At 31.5% G+C, this 21,986-nt stretch overlaps 2 long non-coding RNA genes across 6 annotated transcripts; one reads left to right on the forward strand and one right to left on the reverse strand.

Moving 5' to 3' along the window:
- Positions 1 to 607: 607 nt before the first annotated feature.
- On the forward strand, positions 608 to 17,900 carry LOC141448461 (uncharacterized). 5 transcript variants are annotated; one of them, XR_012455043.1, is made up of 9 exons: positions 617 to 1,829; positions 2,829 to 2,982; positions 3,069 to 3,330; positions 4,010 to 4,158; positions 6,203 to 6,432; positions 12,451 to 12,515; positions 14,674 to 14,812; positions 15,132 to 15,216; positions 17,688 to 17,898. It is a non-coding gene; the product is annotated as an uncharacterized lncRNA (long non-coding RNA). The 5 variants fall into 5 exon arrangements; XR_012455041.1 differs by having other exon boundaries at positions 608 to 1,829; positions 2,829 to 3,790; positions 17,688 to 17,900; XR_012455040.1 differs by having other exon boundaries at positions 2,829 to 3,330.
- LOC141448464 (uncharacterized) lies at positions 14,670 to 20,686 on the reverse strand. The gene is made up of 3 exons (XR_012455051.1): positions 19,729 to 20,686; positions 17,643 to 17,747; positions 14,670 to 14,790 (listed from the first exon to the last, which is right to left on the reverse strand). It is a non-coding gene; the product is annotated as an uncharacterized lncRNA (long non-coding RNA).
- Between the last annotated feature and the right edge of the window lie 1,300 nt (positions 20,687 to 21,986).

A 21,986-nucleotide genomic window follows, 5' to 3' on the forward strand; every position in this document is an offset into this window, starting at 1 on the left:
TTATTTGTACACTTTTTTACAATAATTTTAATAAAATCTTTACAGAGACGAGATTTTTTTGTTTTTATTAATTTTGCCATCGTAACTTTAAATTCGGTTTTCCCTGTTTGTGTAATGTATTTTCGCCTTAGTTATTAATGCACTGAAGCTGAAATGAAATATTTTTTTAAAAAAATTAGACAACAATTGCTTATTTTTCCAATTGCTTTGTAATAGAAATTATAAATTCAAGCATGAAGTTGGTTGTACAAGCGGTGTATCTGAATCTGAAGTTACGATTGAAAAATAAAAGTAAAATGAGAATTTTTCGTATAGTTAACCGGAAAGATAGAGATTTGTAAATTACAGAATAAGCCAGTGGTGATTGATATGTATACAGAGCGTTGTATGAATTTTGAGTAACAAGTGTCAGATTAATTTTAAAAAAAGAAAAGCCTAAATTCACTGGAAAGATTAAGATTTCAGTTCCAGTGGATTAATAAATATGCCAGAGATGGAATGTATTAATACTGGGTAGCCCGAAATTTGAAGTTACGTCTGAAAAATGGAGGGATAAATAAGAAATTCTCTTCTAGTTCTAAAAAATAGAATGAGAAAGGTAGCAAAATAATGAAGAAAAACATTTTTTCATTATGTCTGCAATCGCAACATCCTTAGTTATCAATAGTATAAAGCAGAAACCTTAATCATTCCAGTCAAACTAGGCCAGAATTACTTATTTTACCATTAATTTTACAATTGTAACTACCCTAAATTAACATTGCAATACTTATTTTGCAGTGAAAATGCAACAGTCTGTGTTTTAAACTTAAATTCTCGCGCCTCCCTCGTATAAAATACATTTCCAACTATTCAATTTTAAAATAATTATTACTCGCACAGAATTATAAAAAAAAAATCCTTTTAAAATGTACTAGATTTCAATTATTTTAATTCATAATTTTTACAAATGTTTGACAATTCGTTAATATTTTTGATAACAGCACGTAACCTCTCTTAACCAGTCTGCTCAGTTAGTAAGTGTAGTGTGGCATGAGTGTAGTCGTAATCCCTACCATATGTGGTACCGACCTCTGAGATGGTTGAAAGACCGAAACCGATAAGGGATATACTCGTAAACATACTGCTGACAAAATTACATATATTAATTATACGAGAACTGATCCTCATCAGATTAGTAAATTCTTAAGCCTTTAGGAACAACTGTAAAAAGTAAAGTTCGAGAAGTCTTAGTTCTATATCGAAGTGAAGTAACGAAAACCATAAGTCAAGAATCTAAGACGAGGAAGATGAGTACGATAAGTTTAATTCGCTTGTAGAACGAGTTAGATCTGTACATGAAATTGACTACTTATATTTCTTTAACAGTATAATTGAGGAGTCAGTAAATCAACTGATATAGATTTAATAAAAAGGAACCTTATTTAATGATATTAAGAAACCTACATACAATTGTTTATGTTATTTGGGAGAATCGTTTCATGTTTTTGTTATTGTGGTATTTCCGATAATATAGCCAGTGGAAGAAAAACTAACAAGATAACAAAGTGGATATATCATAAAGTTTAGGGCTTAAAAAAAAAAAGTTGTTAATATAATTTTGGTATTTATACATGATGGTGATTTCGGCAATTCACATGAAAAATCAAATGGCTTCGTTGATAGAACTGATAAGCGTTACTAGCTCTGTATTTAGCTGGTAATGGTTTTTGACTATTTTGTAACAAGATTGAAGAGGGTAGTAGTGCCTACAAGCAGGAGTAGAATGAGAAGTACTTGCTGGAGCAAGTGTGTGAACAAGGCCTTTCCTTTTGTATCGGCTTCATAAGGTATTTATCTTATCTTTGTCACTTGGCCCTTTAATTTTTCACTTTTACTTTAATATCCACTAAGCACTCATTACAATTCCACTACTATTTCTTACCCATAATAATTACAAGGTATTACGATCAAGTAGAATGTTAAGCAGTTTTCAACGGATAAATTTGTTTTCGATAAATGTTTTTACTAATCGTCAAGTTTCGTGTGTGATGAAAATCAATAATGGAAAATTCAAGTTTTGATATTTAGTTTAGTGGCTCCTTTTGGCGAAAATCTGTCAATCTAATAACAAATGTACTGAATCTGATTTTTCGAATTTTCTCTTGAACAGCATTTACGATTTCCTATAAACAACATACTTTCTTTATATTATTATGATCTAGAGCATGTATTGAAATATTTCTCTTAAAAAATTGATACAAACCAAAAACTGTCTGTAATAAATAAAAGACTGCTAAAGCAGCTGGTATGGAGCAATCTCTACATTGACAGAAATCGAGGGGTACTTACTACCTTTCCAATTGTCAACGAATCGAGTTTCTCCAATCAAAAATCATTAGGAAAATTGTAAATGCTCTTCGGTTCGCATTGATCTTATCATTCATATTGACCTCAAAATCTTTTATCCTCCATCTAGCAAAATCCTTTTTGCCCGATTTTATTTTATTGTTTTGAGGAAGATCTTACACTTCTCTTACATTTTATAATGCTTAACATGTGTAATATTGAAGAATTACTTGATTATTATGTTTAAGGAAAAGTTTTTTAAAGAAAATTTCAATACGTAGGTATGTTGTGACGAAGAAATTCGTGAATACTCTCAACAGAATTCGTTTGTGTAGCCACTAAACTAAGTTTTGAATGTTATTTCGTTATTTTCGTCTTATTTATTTATTCATTCATATACTTATTAGTGCATGCACTAAACTAAATTTATTTCTGGTTATTGCATGGTTAACTAGAGAAATAATCTTAATTATTTCGTTGTAAATGCTGTTTTGTTTCAGAAATCCGTTTGCAGTTATTCTAGTGTACAATAAGGACAATGCTTCAAGAGCTGAAAAAAAAAAAAAAAAAAAATAGTTTGGGAATTCTTCTTTGCTTACTTTAATTACAGCTGGTTTTGATTGAATATTGGACACATTTAAAAAATAAATAAATGTAAAACGCTTTGTTCTAGAAAGGATTGCTAAGTCTTCCTGTGGTAATGGTAAGGCAGAATTAATTGTAAAAACTTAAATTTTCAGTATCGAGCTGGGTGAAGTTTTTAGTAAGTAGTAAGTGATATTCTCATCCGATAAAAGTTTGACAGCAGTGCATTTAAGTACGAAGTCACCTTTATGCCAATCTATTATCACCTTCAATGTATTTTCATATTAGCATAAAGTAATTGCAGAAGATTGAACTCTTACTGTTGATTGACGGATACAATGATTTAGCGTGGCTGAGGAACAACGTTAGATTTGTTGACAACCTTTTACTCCACATCTTCAGCTTCTGATAAAAATCGTTAGTTTTTATTGATTTACTTATGGAAATTTTAGTTTGTATATAGTTAATTATCATTACATCTTATAGAGTTTTATTAAGAATTTTCCTCGCTTGTTGTACTAATATTGGTTCGTTCTATTATACATAGCTTGTGAAGAGAGTGGAATTTATAAATATATTATTTTGGTATTTGCTCTATTTAAATCAAAGAATAAATCAGAAATTGAAGTCTTTATATTTAAATTAATCAACCTTATTGGAACGTTCTGTTCTTCCTTTAAAATTAGGAATGGAAAAAAAATAGACGTGGTAATGCATGCCAATGCTATCTAGCGGCAGTAGCTTAAACTAGAAAAATGTGATTACATAGGAACTAGTTCCAGCGATTACCGCTAGGTAGCATGAACATGTACTTTGACACTAATAAAATAAACATTGAATAACCTCCAAATAAAACTACTGTCCGGCAAGGCATGGGGTAAAAAAGTTATACGGTTTTGTCTGAATATTCTCTTTATCATGTAGTAACAGTTTAATAATTTGCATTATTTATTAAACGTTCTTCACCCAAGTTGAATAACATTTTATATCTTCAGTATTTTAAAAAGAGGTTTTCCTCCTCTAAAAGAATTTCCATGTTTAAAATTCACTGTTTACCTCATAATTTGATGTTTTTTTATTTATTTATGATTTATAGTTTTAAGTTGATGCTGCAGTAACTAAGTCAATGAGAACTTTACATACCTTAGAAAACTGATTGTTTTATCTATTTGCATTAAGCGATAGCTTCCTTGGAAATTAAAAAACTTGTTTTTGCATCATTACTGCGTTAAGGACTTCTTGCAGGTACGCAACATTTTTTGTGTATACTTTTACTTTTAATTACGAGTTGATGTGATCAGAAGTGTTTATGAAATTGACATGTTTCCAAGCCAGTTAGGGTTTTTTAGTATTCAAATTGGTTTACTGAAGTAAATTATTAGGTCATAAACATTCTTTTACATATTCTATGTTTCCGAACCATACCATTAATACAATGCTTTTAATGTCTGTGATTTGTTTCAAAATTAATACTTTACTTTAGGATCTGTAATTCAAAGGTAAATTGTTGAAGTAAGTGATTATTATCAGTTAGCTTGTTTTATTTGGTTTGTTCTAAGTGAATGTGTTTAAATTTCTAGTTCTAAGAGTAGGCCTTACAATACATGAATTGAAGGATGTGATCTTATTCAGCAAAAAGCTAAACTTATAGTTGCTTTCAGACTAAAAGTTCAATCTTTTCTTTAAAATATAAAACGGTACAGCATTTTTTTTCTATTTGTCATCTTAAATTGGAGGGAGAAGTCTTAAATTTCATTTTTCATATTTCAAACTAATAAAGAAGGTTCTTTGACTTATGGGAAATAGTAAAACGGTACTTTAGCCGTTTCACACACCGCAGTTTGAGCAGAAACCAAGGTATGTAAAAGATTTGCTCAATTTCTAACCCAGTTCCATGATATCTATAGTTAGAGGTCCAACTTTTTTCAAACAGCTCAATCGAGAAAGTTTGACCATTCCTCATCATTCGACTTTAGAGCTTTGTATCCATCGCTTTCTAAACATAACAAATAATTTACGAGTACATTAAGATCTATTTCTATAATATCGAAGTTAAATTATTCCTAGTAATGTAATCTGATAACTGCCGATAAATATAAGAAAATAATTTTTGGACGATAATAAGTTTAGTTCCCTGTAGAAGTAAAATGCTCGTACAATATTCAGGGGCAAAACTTGCTGGAATACGGTTAGGCAAGAATGTTTTTTTTTTTTTGGTCGGCAGAATCCTGAGCTCTAGCTCCTCGTGGTGACCCCGGCAAACTGCTATTATGAGTAGGCTAACAGAGCCAGTACCAAAATAACCTTAAATTTTAGTTTTTGCAGGCCTTGGATCTGGAAACAGACCAATGGGTTCGTAATGAACTCAGGAGTTGATACCTATAACTATTTAAGTTCCCCTACCTCCATCAGTAGTGGTTTAGCTGCGTCTAGGAAGAATTTCAAAATCATCCCCAAAAATTTGTGTAACATCTGTAAAACCATTTTTGTCTGTCCTCGGTACCAGTTTAATTGTGTGTGCTAAATGCAATGAAAATAATCAATTAAACGCAAGAGTTAGTTATACTTGAAAGATTTTATCAGTGAAAACTAATGTACACCGTACTTGAGTTCCCTTGTCCAATCTGTTGTTATTTGTTACATTTTCCAATCTCCAATTTAAAAAAAAAAACCTTTTTTGTGCACTTTCCGACACAAAGTAGTAGAGTTTTGATAGTTTCTGATTAGGGTCTTGTTACACAAGCCGTAAACTTGTATTTTGAGAAGCTGTTTTGTGTTATAGACTTGACCATTACATGGGGAAAAACTAGGGTGATATTAAAACTGCCCGATAGGACAGTTGAATAAGGGTTGATCGTCAAAAAATGTACGAAAAAGCGGAACGTGGAAAAACAACCAACTTTGACAATTTTTTTCTCTTTTTCTTAGACAAACAGGGAGTTTTATATATATTTATATATTCAGTTAAATTATTCTTTTATTTTCTCTTAAATAAGGAAAGTATTTAGTGGTTGTGATCACTTCTTTGCATTAGTAATAGCAGTGTACAAGAATAATCTCCTGTTTCCTAACAACTTTCTTGAATCCTGCTATCTAAAAATCAAAAAATGACTTCAATAGCAGTCTAGCTAGATTGTTTAGCAATTATAGTCTAAAAATTGAAAACATCTAGTTTTATAAAATTTATTCTATTATTCATTAACTAGATTCACTTCAAAATGAAATACTTTGTTTTTCAAAATAAAAAAAATATCCTCTCGAAAATAATTAAATGATTTATTTGTTGTAGCATTTTTAATTCGAGATCAAATATATTAAGTGACACCAATTATAAAGCTCCATATTATGGTGCTTGTGGAAGAAGGAAGGTTCTCTTAGGTTATACAACATATGCTTATCAGTGACTTGTCTTTGCTGTGGGAGAGATGTAGATGAATCTGATGCTGATAGTTGTTATAGCTGCAATATTTCCCGTAACTGGTATTTCGTTTGGAGATAAGAGTCAGTAAACCTGCACAAGTAAGTTGAAATAGTATTTCTCTACTTGAAATATCATAAAGGTAGTGTATCTAGTACTAGTGTTTCTTATTTCCATATTTCAGGCATTAATTCTGTGTTTTTGTCAATTGTAATTTTATATTTATTTTATTTTTTAATTTTGTATGATTTCGAGTATATTCTCTTTTCTTTCATTGAGAAATGTGTTCATTTTCAATTACTATAAACGATTTGATAGTGAATATCCAATGTCTGTTTTAAATGAATTTTCATGAATCGTAAAATTATGTTATGGAATTGATTCCAAAACTGTAACTTCCAAAACTCGATATCAGACCGAAGCGGTCAGGCGGTCTAGCTGTATTACACAATGTTGCATCATCTCTGTCAAACAGAACGCGGTCTACCGCCGCGGGCTAGTCTTAGTTGCGACAACAAGCGATCTGGTAGTACAAAATTACAGATTTCACCGTGACCGTCCTGCCACCTGGTAATACGAAATAAAGATTCCAATGTTAAGAAACTTTATTACTCATTTTTGATTTCATTCTCGCGACATACGAAAATACTAGAAGAACCTATCTTCATGTGATTCCAGTTCAATATACAAGCGGTGGTATTCCCCTAATTGTTCTCTCTTCTTATTAATTTCATGCAACCAACTTCGTCTTATCTTCCTTTTGCTTTGAAAAGCTAATAGCAGAAGGAGTTGTTCTTCGCCCGAGCTCCTCATACTCAATATATAAAAATTAAAACAAATAACAAAAAAACGCACTACTACTTCTCAAGAAGAAAGCTACCAAACTGGAGTGCTCTAACAAAAGAATCGCGTCCGGTGCGACGTCCCCATATCGCAGACCGCTTTCTGTGTGCCCAAGGCCTAAGTTCATAAAAAGATTTGAATTTGATTATTTATCTGAAATTTTTATTTTGTTTTCAAATAGCCAACATCGAGCTATTGGCTAAATAATCTAATATTAATTTACTGGCGCTGTACTTTTTCTTTGCGTATCATTTATACAGATCCAGTTTGAGGCTTGTTCGTGGTTTTGTAAATAGCGTCAGAAACTTGGAACATTTTCAAAAATGTCGGGAACTTACTGTCGTGTTTTCATTAACTAGGAGTAGATCTTCATCTTTTCATGCGAAAATATAATCTGGACATCTGCAGCAATATTAGATCGGATTTACTTATTTATTAATTTAGGTGATTACGGTTGAACAAATTTTTATGCTAACATCTATTACATAACTTGACTGACTCAGAAAATACCATCTCACTAATTTGGGTTCAGGTCAAAGTACACTGCTCCACAAAAAAAGTGGCGCACTTTAAAAATGCGTTATTTTTTTTCTCTGTAACTTTTTTATTCTACATTTTATTTTAGTTAGCAAATACATATAAGAAGTATAAAGTTACGGGAAGGCTAAAATAAAATAAAAAATGATCTAAAAGAAATGAAAACCTTTAATTTAACAAAAAAGTACTTCTCAGCAAAAAATGAGTTTGAAAAAAAATGTATTTCTTCCGATTAAAAAAAGAGAAAAAGAATTTTAGTAACGTGTATTGCTCGCATTACTGCATCCAATCTCCTCGGCATACTCCTTATTAAAACACGAAATCTTGTGTTAATTCCTCCCATATCTCCACCAGAGCACCTCGCAACTCTTCTAAGCTCCACTCTTCTAAGGATTATTTCTCCATCTTAATCGCCTACCCAGCTCATCCCAAAGATGTTCAATTGGATTTAAATCCGGGCTGCGTGCTGGTCATCTCAGAACACGAATGCCAGTACCGTGGAGATATTGAACAACACAGGCGGCAGTGTGAGGTCGGGCATTATCTTGCATAAAAATAAATTCTCCCCAATAAATGGTGATAGGGTATCACATATTGCTGCAAAATTTCCCTCACTTACAAATCTGCCTTCAAGATTGCCCTGTTGAACACGTGGAGCTCAGTCTTAGCCTCCATAGAAATCCCAGCCCACACAATCACTGAACCACCTCCGAATGGTAGTCTACCAGAAATATTGCACGGAGCGTAGCGCTCCCCAGGCCTTCGGTAAACTGGGTAAACCTATCAGGTGCATAGAGAGCAAAACGGGACTCGTCTGAAAAGAGAACGTTTCTCCAATCGTCCTCAGACCAGTTGCGGTGTTCCCTAGCGAACTCTAGACGGGCTCTCCGATGATCTACGGTGAGCAATGGTCCTGTGGCTTGCTTCCTAGAGCGTAAATTCATTCGGTTTCGGCACTGAGTGAAACTCCACGATCAGTAAGCAGTGTTTGAGCTATTTCAGAAGCAGTTGATGTACGATTTCTTAGAGTGTGAATTCGGTCATCAAGTGTGGCTCTTGGTTGACCCGAACCTTGCCTGCAAGTGCAGAGGCCTGTCTCCCAGTAACGATGGATGGCTCTACGGACGGTGGTCTCAGGCAACCCTAACGTTCGTGCTGCGTACCGCTGACTCCGTCCATCTTCAACTAACGCAATAATACGGGCCACTTGCTCTGCTGTAATTGAGAGCTTTCAGCTTGAAAAAAGTCGACACGCAACTGTAGAGGTCAATAAATTTATTTACTGTTGAGGTAAAGTTCGCGTTGTTGTTTACACAAAAAAGACTGAAGGGGATTAAACGAGGAATTGCTTCTCTATTTACAAGAAACTTTGGACCTTGATTCGATTAATTGTTCCCTGACAATTTATGAAAATAATTAAAACTAATAATCTTTCCCCAAAATGTGATAAAACAAAAAATAAACGCTTTTTTCAAAGTGCGCCACTTTTTTTTCTGGAGCAGTTAATTTATCTATAAGTTGAACGAATAACTGAACATATTGTGCATAAAGTAGAAAACAGTAAGTACACAGTAGCTGTATTTCTTGATTTAGGTGATATATTTGACAATTTTGACACGTTGGACTGCTATACAAAATTAGGTAGACTTATGCTATTAATTACATTTTTCAAATCATACGATCTTTTTTAGAAAACCTAACTTTTGTTTGTAAGATTAATACAAATTTTAATTTAAAACTACATTTTGTTTTGAAAATAAATGAAAAAAAAAACAGCTGGAATCAGCTGCTTAGATAATCTTCACTTACCAGCTGATCAGCCTGGCCAGTTACCGTCGGCCATCTTTAACTCGTTCGTGGTGTCTCTTTATTAACGTGATTTTTTAGGTGAATATTAGTTCGTGGCAAAGTGAAGTTCGATTTTATAAATTGAGTTTAAGTTATACTTAGTGCGTGTTATACAGTTTTAGTGTAAATAATGTCGTGAATTATTTTAAATAGTGTCAAGTGTCATGTGCTATTGGACTAGAGATGTATTGAGATGCTGATGAACTTGGATATTGTTTAAACAAGGTAAAACTTTATTATCAATTATTACATTATATTATTATTATTTTTGCATGAAAACAGCCTGTTATCATTTACTTGTTACTTAAAAATAAAAATTACTTCGTTTTAACTATGTTCAGTGTTGGTTAATTCTTTAATTTTGATCACTTCAAAAAGTATTTAAATTGATTTCTCAACCTTTTTGATGAATTCTTTGATCTTTTTTTAATCGACTATGAGTTCAAAATTAGTATTTTTGGTTTACACTGGGTCAAAGAAGTCTGTGTTCACTTACCTAAATTTTATTACTTTTATCTTAGTAGAAACTTTTTTTTTCTCTCTCAAATGAAATTATACTATTCGGTAGAGAGAAACCAGGGTTTTTTTATCTTATATAAAATCTTTTTCTTTATTTTTCAACAGGAATATCATAATGAAACGTTAAACAAAACAACACCACACAGAAATGAAAAAAAAGTCTGTGAACACCATGAACATAATAAATTATTCTTACATGTACGTATTATAAATTTTAAAAACTTGTAAGTCCAAGGTCATGGTTTTTAGAAGGGGCGGTAGATTGGCTCAAAAGGATCGTTGGTCATATGGAGGTTCTATAATTGAAATTGTAAGGGACTACAAGTACTTAGGGATTAATTTGACTCCGCGTCTTTCCTATGTTCCGCATTTACTTCAGGTTGTCTCCACTGCGAAACAGGGGCTCAACAGCATCTGGTCGGATTTTATGTCGCAGAATCAGGTGCCACTGTCAGCGAAATATAAGTTATTTAATTCGATTTCTCGGTCGATCCTCTGTTACGCTTGCCAAATTTGGGGGTACCAAAGGTATGAGATTGTTGAAAGAGTACTGAGGTTTTTTTATAAAAAAATTGTTTCGTTTGCCGAGTTCTACCCCTAATTATATGGTGTATCTGGAAACTTCTGTTGAATTAATTTTAGTTTTTACGTTGACGCTTCATTTCAAATATGTCTTGAAATCCCTGCAGCTTCCAGATAACCGCCTGCCTAAAGTTTCTGCCTTGGAAGTAATTAGGCATAATTCTTCCTGGTTTGCCCACTGGAATGTACTCTGTAGTAAATATGATTGCTCATTTAATTTTAGCAATAGTAATATGGCTGATTGGAAGCTCTTTTTCTCCACGTTACTTTCAGCTATCGCATCCCGCTCCCGGGAGGAGGCCGTAGTGTCGGCCCAAGCTTCAGACCGCTTTCTACTGTACAAGGTTCTTAGTCATAGCTCCCCTACGATGGACATATTAGTTGAAAAAATTCCGAAGGTTACCCTCTACGAACTGCGTTGGTTTTTTAAGTTAAGGTTTGAGTTGTTGTGGTTAAATTATACCCCTTGGCTAGAGCGTCCTATAGTGATGTGTTCATTATGTAATTCTCGCGCCAGGGAAGATGTTTTTCATTTTGTCGCCGAGTGCACCATACTAGTCGAGCTCAGACTGCTTTACATGGGTTGCCGGTCCCTAACCAGACCGCAACTTATAACAATTCTGAATGGCACCACTATTCAGCCGATTGTTCAGTTTGCCCGCCACGCCTGGGCTTACAGATATCAATTAGTGCAGGCCTTTAATTTCTAAGCCCTAAAACAACTTGTTTTCTTCAATGTTAGCTTTATTTATAAAAAATAAAAATAAAAGGAAAAAAAAATTGTTTTATCTGTTTATTGTGTTCATTATTATTTAATTTTAAATTGTATTCTTTACTTTTTTATCTGTATTTCATTATTTTCTATATGTTAAGCATTTTCTGTCTAAAGTTTTTTCCATTTTCACGTTTAGTTACATTTTTAGTTGTAATAAGTGTGTTCTTTTTTGATATGTATCTTTTTTTATTTTATGTTTGAGGCAAATTTTTTATTTTTTATTTCTTTTTTCCTTTATCTTCTTTTTTCTTTCAGTTTTACTTTTTATTTCTTTTCTTAATTTTCAGTTTGTAAATTCTAATTAAGTTTGTAATTCTAAATACTAGCGACCTCCGGCAGACGGATTTTCCATGCCGTATGGTACTTTTTACTATACTCTTGTATTTCTTTATTTGTTAAATAAAGTATTATTATTATTATTATTAAAACTAATAATCTTTCCCCAAAATGTGATAAAACAAAAAATAAACGCTTTTTTCAAAGTGCGCCACTTTTTTTTCTGGAGCAGTTAATTTATCTATAAGTTGAACGAATAACTGAACATATTGTGCATAAAGTAGAAAACAGTAAGTACACAGTAGCTGTATTTCTTGATTTAGGTGATATATTTGACAATTTTGACACGTTGGACTGCTATACAAAATTAGGTAGACTTATGCTATTAATTACATTTTTCAAATCATACGATCTTTTTTAGAATACCTAACTTTTGTTTGTAAGATTAATACAAATTTTAATTTAAAATTACATTTTGTTTCGAAAATAAATGAAAAAAAAAAACAGCTGGAATCAGCTGCTTAGATAATCTTCACTTACCAGCTGATCAGCCTGGCCAGTTACCGTCGGCCATCTTTAACTCGTTCGTGGTGTCTCTTTATTAACGTGATTTTTTAGGTGAATATTAGTTCGTGGCAAAGTGAAGTTCGATTTTATAAATTGAGTTTAAGTTATACTTAGTGCGTGTTATACAGTTTTAGTGTAAATAATGTCGTGAATTATTTTAAATAGTGTCAAGTGTCAAGTGCTATTGGACTAGAGATGTATTGAGATGCTGATGAACTTGGATATTGTTTAAACAAGGTAAAACTTTATTATCAATTATTACATTATATTATTATTTTTTTTGCATGAAAACAGATTTTGATCACTTCAAAAAGTATTTAAATTGATTTCTCAACCTTTTTGATGAATTCTTTGATCTTTTTTTAATCGACTATGAGTTCAAAATTAGTATTTTTGGTTTACACTGGGTCAAAGAAGTCTGTGTTCACTTACCTAAATTTTATTACTTTTATCTTAGAAGAAACTTTTTTTTTTTTCTCTCTCTCAAATGAAATTATACTATTCGGTAGAGAGAAACCAGGGTTTTTTGTCTTATATAAAATCTTTTTCTTTATTTTTCAACAGGAATATCATAATGAAACGTTAAACAAAACAACACCACACACAAATGAAAAAAAAGTCTGTGAACACCATGAACATAATAAATTATTCTTACACATTGTACATGTATTATAAATTTTAAAAACTTGTAGGACCTTCTTTGTTTCTAATCACTTCCAACAAGCGAGCTTTCATCGATCCTACTAATTTTGTAGTCGACAACGTTGGAATTTTATCCCAGTCTTCTAAAATAGCATTTTTTAATTGTTCACGGTTTCTTAGTTCTCTTTTATTTATTTGGCGACTGTTTAAATTTTTGATTGCGTTAACGTGTGGCGATTGTGGAAAGGTGTTTAGGCGCCGGGTTGAATAATAATAACGTAAAAGCAATTCTTATGTTTTTAGTGCGGTGTTTCGGGTCGTTTTCTTGTTAGAAGACAAACGTTCCATCCAATCCTAATTTTTTTGAACTTTCACTTAAATTTTTTTGAGATTTTTGAATACTTGTCTTTTTTTTTTTTTTTTAACAATCTTCCCTATTTCACGAATACCTTTTCTATCATTTCGTAACTACACAATAAGTTCACGAATCGGTCTAGGACCTTCCATATTAGTGTTTAAATAATACTAATTAGATTATTATTCACTAAACTTACTGATATTATTTCTACAATTCAATAGGGTTCTTTGGAACTACATTCAACTGTTTTTCTGTTTGTTATCTATATACAAATTTCGATTTGTGCACATTTATACTGTTGTTCACTGACTTTTTTTGCATTCATGTGTGGTGTTGTTTTGTTTAACGTAAAAAGAAGAAGTTTCTACTAAGATAATAATAATAAAAGTAATAAAATTTAGGTAAGTTTTCACAGATTTTTTTGGCCCAGTGTACCTACGTTGTTTTTTGGAATTGATTTCTAAAGATTCCTGTTCTCAAGTGTCTTGATTTTAATTAGTTCCTTTTATAGGACTCTAAGTAGAATATGTAAATCCAAACTCAGAACTCCACATCATAACTCGCCCCTTATTAATTAAATCCTTGGTGTAGATTCAAAAATAAATAATTGATACCTACTTCAACTTTCGTTAAGAACAAACGAAGGTCTTCCTTCTCCTTTCGGTGAATGTTCAGACGGTCTTTCTGTTTGGTAAAAATATTACTAGCAATAAAGCTTGAATCTCCTAGAAATGAGTAATAACTTCCGATGTCTTCAATAAATGTAATATTTTTCCACAATTTGGGCATAACGTAACTGTCTCTAATTCTCCATTAATTTCGATTATAAAATAAGCGTTGGTTTGACACCTTGGACCATTTCTTACTTTTTGTTCATTAACAGTGTTGTTTCTATATTCTCTGAACTTCTTTTCTTACCTACGCTAACGATATCCATTTTTTGAATAGTTTCTATCTTACGTAAATGTATATATATAAATATATATATCTCATCAGGATAACCTTACTAGATTTTATTAATGGTGTACTACGTAGTCTCCGTGCATCCTGTTAATTGTGTACGTAACTCTTTATCTATGTCCAATATGCTTGAATGTTTTTAATTTAGCTGATATTCAATTATAAAGGCTCAATTATTGTAGATTAAATATGGGTAATGCATTTAATTATTTATCATCGATAACTGAGAATCAGCTGATATAAAAACGTATACGTCCCAACCTTGGGGTTAGGTTACTGTAAATTAATGGATAGGAGAAGAAAACACATTCAATTAAGTTCTTAGGAAATAAATATTTTTATTTAAGAATTAATAATTATAATACGTTCTACAGTTAAAGAAGTTAACAAAACTTAAGAATTTGAATTACATAAGTAAATATGACATTATTTCAGGCTGCTGGTTTTAGATAGAGGTGCTCGTGTTGATAGAAACTATCTCTTTCTTTGTAACACTTTGCACAGCATTGATTTGTGGATTGGAATTGACACTACTTCTGTTGCTGGTTGTATCTATAAAGATAATTGTACAAAGGTTAGTGCAATTTTATTTTTAAAATCAGTTTTTTTTTTTTAATTTTCTTAAACGTTTGTAATCTCTTTTTCAAATTTATACCATGAGATAAAAACCATGCATGATCAGTCTCTTTATATTTGTTTTCTTTGTTTTTTCATTTTATTTAAATTTTCCATGTATCTTAGTAAGAACAGATCAATTGAAAATACATCACTTATTAGGAAATGTTTCGTTTTCCAACAAATATATTAATAAACTAAAATAATAATAATACCAATAAAATAAAATATAATTTATTTAAATAGTTCATATAACAGTAAAAAAAAATTTGATTTAGGAAGCAAGAGGAGGAGTAATATTCATTAGAGAACTCTACAGGGAGTAAAAAGGAAGGATCCTTCTCAGGACGTTGCACCTTTCACGTAAGTTCTTTAAAATTATTTTGCATGTTGCATGTAATCAGCTAAACTGGCTACGTGGTTACCTAGTTAATCAATTAAACTAGTTAATCTGTTAAACTGCATAACTGGTTAATTCGTTATTCGGCTTAGCGGCTATAACTAGTTTATTGGATTAAACTGGCTAACTGGTTTAACTAGTAAAATAGTTATCCGTTGAACTGGATAGATAACCAGCTAATCGGTTTAATGGTTTATCTAGTTGACAGGCTAACTAGATAACTGGGTAATAAGTTACCTTGGTTTATACTAGTTTACCAATAAAACCGATTAACGGGTACCCAATTTAACTAATTAAACAGATTAACTAATTAACTAGTTAACCGGGTTGAATAGTGTAACCTCTTAGCCGGTAAACCAGATAAACTGGTTGAGCTGATTCACTAGTTAATCGGTTGAACTGGTTGAGCTGATTCACAAGTTAATCGGTTCAACTGGTTGAGCTGATTAATTAGTAACCGGTTAAACTGGTTAACTAGTTAATCGGTTAAGCTGGGTAACTGGTTCAACTGATTAAATAGTTAACCGGTTAAACTAGCAGACTGGTTAACTAGTTAATCGGTTGAGCATTGTAACCGGTTTAGCTGATTAGTAGTTATCCGGTTAAACTAGAACCTGGTTTAACTGGTTAACTAGTAAATCGGTGTGGTTAGGCTAGGTTAGGTTAATCTAGTCTAGTCTAACCTAAGTAAAAGGGGGGTTAGGTTAGTTTATCCTAGCCTAACTTAACTTAACCTAACCTACCCTAGCTTAATTGACCTTAGCCTAACCTAACCTAACTTAACCTAACCTACCCTAGCTTTATCTGATCTAATCTAACCTAACCTAACCTAGCCTAGCCTATCCTATCCAGCTAAAAAAACTGGTTAACAAAGAGGCCTGCCAGTTTCGCCGATTAACTAATCGACCAATTAAACTAGCCAGTCAGTAAAACAATTACCTAGTTAACCAATTTAATTAATGGAACCAGGTTAATCGATAAACTAATTAACCAGTTTAACCAATTAACTAGTTAACCAGTATAATCTGTCAACTAGTTAACTGGTTTAATCGGCTAATGGGTTTAACTAGCTTACTGGTTTAACAAGTTGGTCGGTTAAACTGGCTAACTGGTTAAGGGTATAACTGGGTAGGAAGTTAATCGCTTAAACTTGTTAACTGTTCATCGGTCCAGCTAGCCAACTGGTTCACTGTTAAACTAATTCAAATCGTTACCTTTGACATTTCGTTTCAACTTACAACTTATTTTCTTCATTTGTCCACTAATTCTCTTACAAATCCACTTACTCTCTAACATAGAAGGATAAGCGGAGGATCGAGAAGTGGACAGTTAAAAGAATCAATTGAGAGGTGAAGAAAATTAATTGATAAATGACAAAGGTAAACAGTTGAACTAGTTTAACCAGTTTAGCTAGTTAACCAGTTGCTAGTATGTCCAATAACAGTTAACAAGTTTAACCGATTAACTAGTTACCCAGTTATACCTTAACCAGTTAGCCAGTTTAACCGATAAACATGTTCAAGCAGTTAGCTAATTAAACTAGTTTAACTGGTTACTAGTTAACCAGGTTGACTGGTTAACCCATTAGCCGATTAAACCTGATAACTGCGTTAAATAGGTTATACTATTTAAATAGTTAATTGTGTAAACTGGATCAGTTTATCGGTTAACCTTCCTAACAGGTTCAGTTAATTAAATTGGTTAGCTAGGTAATCGTTTTTACTGGTAACAGACTAGTTTATCTAGTCAACTAGTTAATCGACTAAAGAGCTACTTTGTTAACCAGTTTAACTGCTCAAGTACTTCATCGGTTTAACGGTTTAACAGGCTAACTAGTTTAACTAGTTATATCATTAAACTGGTTAATCTAGTTCAACTGGTTACCTTTGCCATTTATCCAATTATTTCTCTTCACCCATCATTTATTTTCTTCACCTATTAACTTATTGTATTCATCTATCCACTTATCGATCTACCTTCCAGCCTGTATACGTGATATAAGTGGATAGGTAAAACAATAAGTGGATAAATGAAGAAAATAAGTTGCCAGGCGAAGCGAAGTGACAATGGTAACCAATTAAACTAGATAAACCGATTAACTAGTAAACCAGTAACCAGTTTAAATGATTAACCAGTAAAACCAGTTTAACCGATTAATCAATGTCAACCAATAAAACCGATTAAGTAGTTAGTTTAACCAGTTATCCGAGCATAACTGTTTTAACTGGTTACACTGGTGTAACTGTTTTAACTAGTTAACTAGTAAAAGCAGTTAGCCAGTGTAATTGATTTGATTCTTTAATCAGTACAGTTTAAACTGTGCAACAGTTAGCTAGTTTAACTGGTTAAAAGATTAACCAATTATTTTACTTTAGATACTTTATCATACCTGGGAACAGTGCATAATAGGCCAATTGTGCTCTTCTGTTTCAAGGCATTAGTTGGATCCAGTTCTACATCAGTTTCGGACCCTGATCAATGTTCGGTTTATTGTCTTCAGGAACATCATGAATAATCATACAACAATAAATTAGTTTCCATTTTTTTACCCATACGTAAAATGATAATTTAAAACTAATTGTAATTTATTGTAGTTAAAAAAGTTATAATAAAAGCCATAATGAATTAATACTTCGTTCTTATGGTTTGTTTTCCTACACCTACTGATCAAGTTACTTCATTTAAAAAAAAAAAAAAATTCAACTATAAGTACCACAATTTTCAATTTCTTTTCTTTTCGTTTTCTTTTTTGCACCATTAGCTAGCCAAAATTAAATATTGAATAAACGCAAATCTGGAGCACTTCTATAAATTACTCCCATCCTTTCACTAATATATTTTTCTTGGCAAACTTGATGTTTTAAGCATGAGCAGCCTTTTTCTTTTTCTTTTTTTTTTTTAATGAAGTAATATTTGCACGTTATGCATGTTATTTATTTATATTTCAGGTACTCATTACATTCAAATTATTTTTTCCGCGTCAACTCTAATTTATTTGCTTTTCAAGTTCATTTCCTTATATAATGGAATAGATTGCTAATAAAACATTAACAACAAAATTTTTAAGCATTGGGTGTAGAAAAAATTCATAAACGAGTTCATTTTCTTAGGTGAATGAATGAAGCAAATGAATATTTTTACCAAATAGAAAAACCGTCTGACCATTAACCGGAAGGGGAATTCATTCGTTCTTAACGAATGTTAAAGTAGGTATCAATTATTTATTTCTGAATCTACCCCAAGGATCTAATTAGGGGCGAGTTACGATGTGGAGTTTCTGAGTTTGGACTTAAATATTCTACTTAGAGTCCTATAAAAAGAACTAATTAAAATCAAGACACGTGAGAAAAGGAATCTTTAGAAATTAATTCCAAAAAAACAACATAGGTACACTGGGCCAAAAAAATCTGTGAAAACTTACCTAAATTTTATTACTTTTATTATTATCTTATATTAGAAATTATACTATTCAATAGAGAGAAGACAGGGTTGTCTATTTTATATAAAATCGTTAAACAAATCAACACCACACACGAATACAAAAAAAGTCTCTGAACAACCATATAAATGTGCACAAATCGAAATTTTTACATAGATAACAAACAGAAAAACAGTTGAATATAGTTCCAAAGAACCCTATTGAATTGTAGAAATCAAGCAGTCAGTTTAGAGAATAATAATCTAATTAGTATTATTCAACCACTAATATGGAAGTTCCTAGTCCGATTCTTGAACTTATTGTGTAGTTGCGAAATGAAAGAAAACGTATTCGTGAAATAGAGAAGATAGTTTTTTAAAAAAAACCTCAACGGAGCATAATATAATTAATATGTACGAAAAATACGGAAGTGTGACCGTGAACAATTAAAAAACGCTATTTTAGAAGAATGGGATAAAATTCCAACGTTGACGACTACAAAATTAGTAGGATCGATGAAAGCTCGCTTGTTGGAAGTGATTAGAATCAAAGAAGGTACTATAAGTTTTTAAAATTTATAATACATATACAATGTGTAAGAATAATTGATTATGTTCATAATGTTCACAGACTTTTTTTGTTTATCGTTTCATTATGATATTCCAGTTGAAAACAAACAATTAATAAAAGATTACATCTAAAATAAACAACCCCGATTTCTACCCACCGAATAATATAATCTCATTTGAGAAAAAAGAAGATTCTACTAAGATAAAAGTAATAAAATTTAGGTAAGTGACATTTTTGGCCCAGTGTAAACCAAGAATACTAATTTTGAACTCGTAGTCGATTAAAAAGAATAGATCAAAGAATTCAGCAAAAAAGTTTAAATATCAATTTAAATACTTTTTGAAGTGATCAAAATTAAAAAATTAACCAACACTGAACGAAGCAAGACGAAGCAATAATATTTATACTTAATTGATAATTAAATAACATGCTGTTTTCATGCAAGAATAATAATAATATAATGTAATAATTGATAATAAAGTCTTACCTTGTTTAAACAATATCCAAGTTCATCAGCATCTCAATACATCTCTAGTCCAATAGCACTTGACACTATTTAAAATAATTCACGACATTATTTACACTAAAACTGTATAACACGCACTAAGTAAACTTAAACTCAATTTATAAAATCGAACTTCACTTTGCCACGAACTAATATTCACCTAAAAAATCACGTTAATAAAGAGACACCACGAACGAGTTAAAGATGGCCGACGGTAACTGGCCAGGCTGATCAGCTGGTAAGTGAAGATTATCTAAGCAGCTGATTCCAGCTGTTTTTTTTTTCATTTATTTTCAAAACAGAATGTAATTTTAAATTAAATTTTTTATTAATCTTACATACAAAAGTTAGGCCTTCTAAAAAAGATCGTATGATTTGAATAATGTAATTAATAGCATAAGTCTACCTAATTTTGTATAGCAGTCCAACGTGTCAAAATTGTCAAATATATCACCTAAATCAAGAATACAGCTACTGTGTACTTACTGTTTTCTACTTTATGCACAATATGTTTAGTTATTCGTTCAACTTATAGATAAATTAACTGCTCCACAAAAAAAGTGGCGCACTTTGAAAAAAGCGTTTATTTTTTGTTTTATCACATTTTGGGGAAAGATTATTAGTTTTAATTATTTTCATAAATTGTCAGGGAACAATTAATCGAATCAAGGTCCAAAGTTTCTTGTAAATAGAGAAGCAATTCCTCGTTTAATCCCCTTCAGTCTTTTTTGTGTAAACAACAATGCGAACTTTACCTCAACAGTAAATAAGTTTATTGACCTCTACAGTTGCGTTTCGACTTTTTTCAAGCTGAAAGCATTGCAAACTCCCAATTACAGCAGAGCAAGTGGCCCGTATTATTGCGTTAGTTGAAGATGGACGGAGTCAGCGGTACGCAACACGAACGTTAGGGTTGCCTGAGACCACCGTCCGTAGAGCCATCCATAAATAATAATATATATGATTTTGGTGAATGTCGAGGTGCGGTCTTAAATAAAAACAACTTTTTTGTTTTATACCAACGTTTCGGTAATTATTACTACCTTCTTCAGGGTCTGTACAAAAGGAATATTACACTAATATATATAAAATTGAACAAAAACAAAAATCAAAAAATACATAAATAAAATTATTTTTAAAACATAAAATTAAATAGATAAATATAATAAATATAATTTGGGAAGACTTACATTATAAAAAAGTTTGTAAAGTTGACTGTATAGCTACGAATATATCATCATAACTGTTAAGGATTTACGGGAAAGTGGGTTTATATAGAGGTAAGGGAGGGGTGAAAACAATAGGGCTGGAAAAACCTAAGGTATGCGGTGAGTAATTTGTTAAGTTAATGTTTCCAGCCCTATTGTTTTCACCCCTCCCTTACCTCTATATAAACCCACTTTCCCGTAAATCCTTAACAGTTATGATGATATATTCGTAGCTATACAGTCAACTTTACAAACTTTTTTATAATGTAAGTCTTCCCAAATTATATTTATTATATTTATCTATTTAATTTTATGTTTTAAAAATAATTTTATTTATGTATTTTTTGATTTTTGTTTTTGTTCAATTTTATATATATTAGTGTAATATTCCTTTTGTACAGACCCTGAAGAAGGTAGTAATAATTACCGAAACGTTGGTATAAAACAAAAAAGTTGTTTTTATTTAAGACCGCACCTCGACATTCACCAAAATCATCTACAACAACGGTCAAAAAAAACCCAAAAACCATCAATAATATATATATAATAATAAAATTTAGGTAAGTGAAGACAGACTTCTTTGACCCAGTGTAAACCAAAAATACTAATTTTGAATTCATAGTCGATTAAAAAAAAGATAAAAGAATTCATCAAAAAGGTTTAGAAATCAATTTAAATACTTTTTGAAGTGATCAAGTTTAAAGAATTAACCAACACTGAACATAGTTAAAACGAAGTAATTTTTATTTTTAAGTAACAAGTAAATGATAACAGGCTGTTTTCATGCAAAAATAATAATAATATAATGTAATAAGTGATAATAAAGTTTTACCTTGTTTAAACAATATCCAAGTTCATCAGCATCTCAATACATCTCTAGTCCAATAGCACATGACACTTGACACTATTTAAAATAATTCACGACATTATTTACACTAAAACTGTATATCACGCACTAAGTATAACTTAAACTCAATTTATAAAATCGAACTAATATTCACCTAAAAAAAAAACGTTAATAAAGAGACACCA

This window comes from Rhodnius prolixus, unplaced genomic scaffold, assembly GCF_049639745.1.
Source record: "Rhodnius prolixus isolate KJV_2025 unplaced genomic scaffold, Rpr scaffold_37, whole genome shotgun sequence".
In the NCBI taxonomy this organism is placed as follows: domain Eukaryota; kingdom Metazoa; phylum Arthropoda; class Insecta; order Hemiptera; family Reduviidae; genus Rhodnius; species Rhodnius prolixus.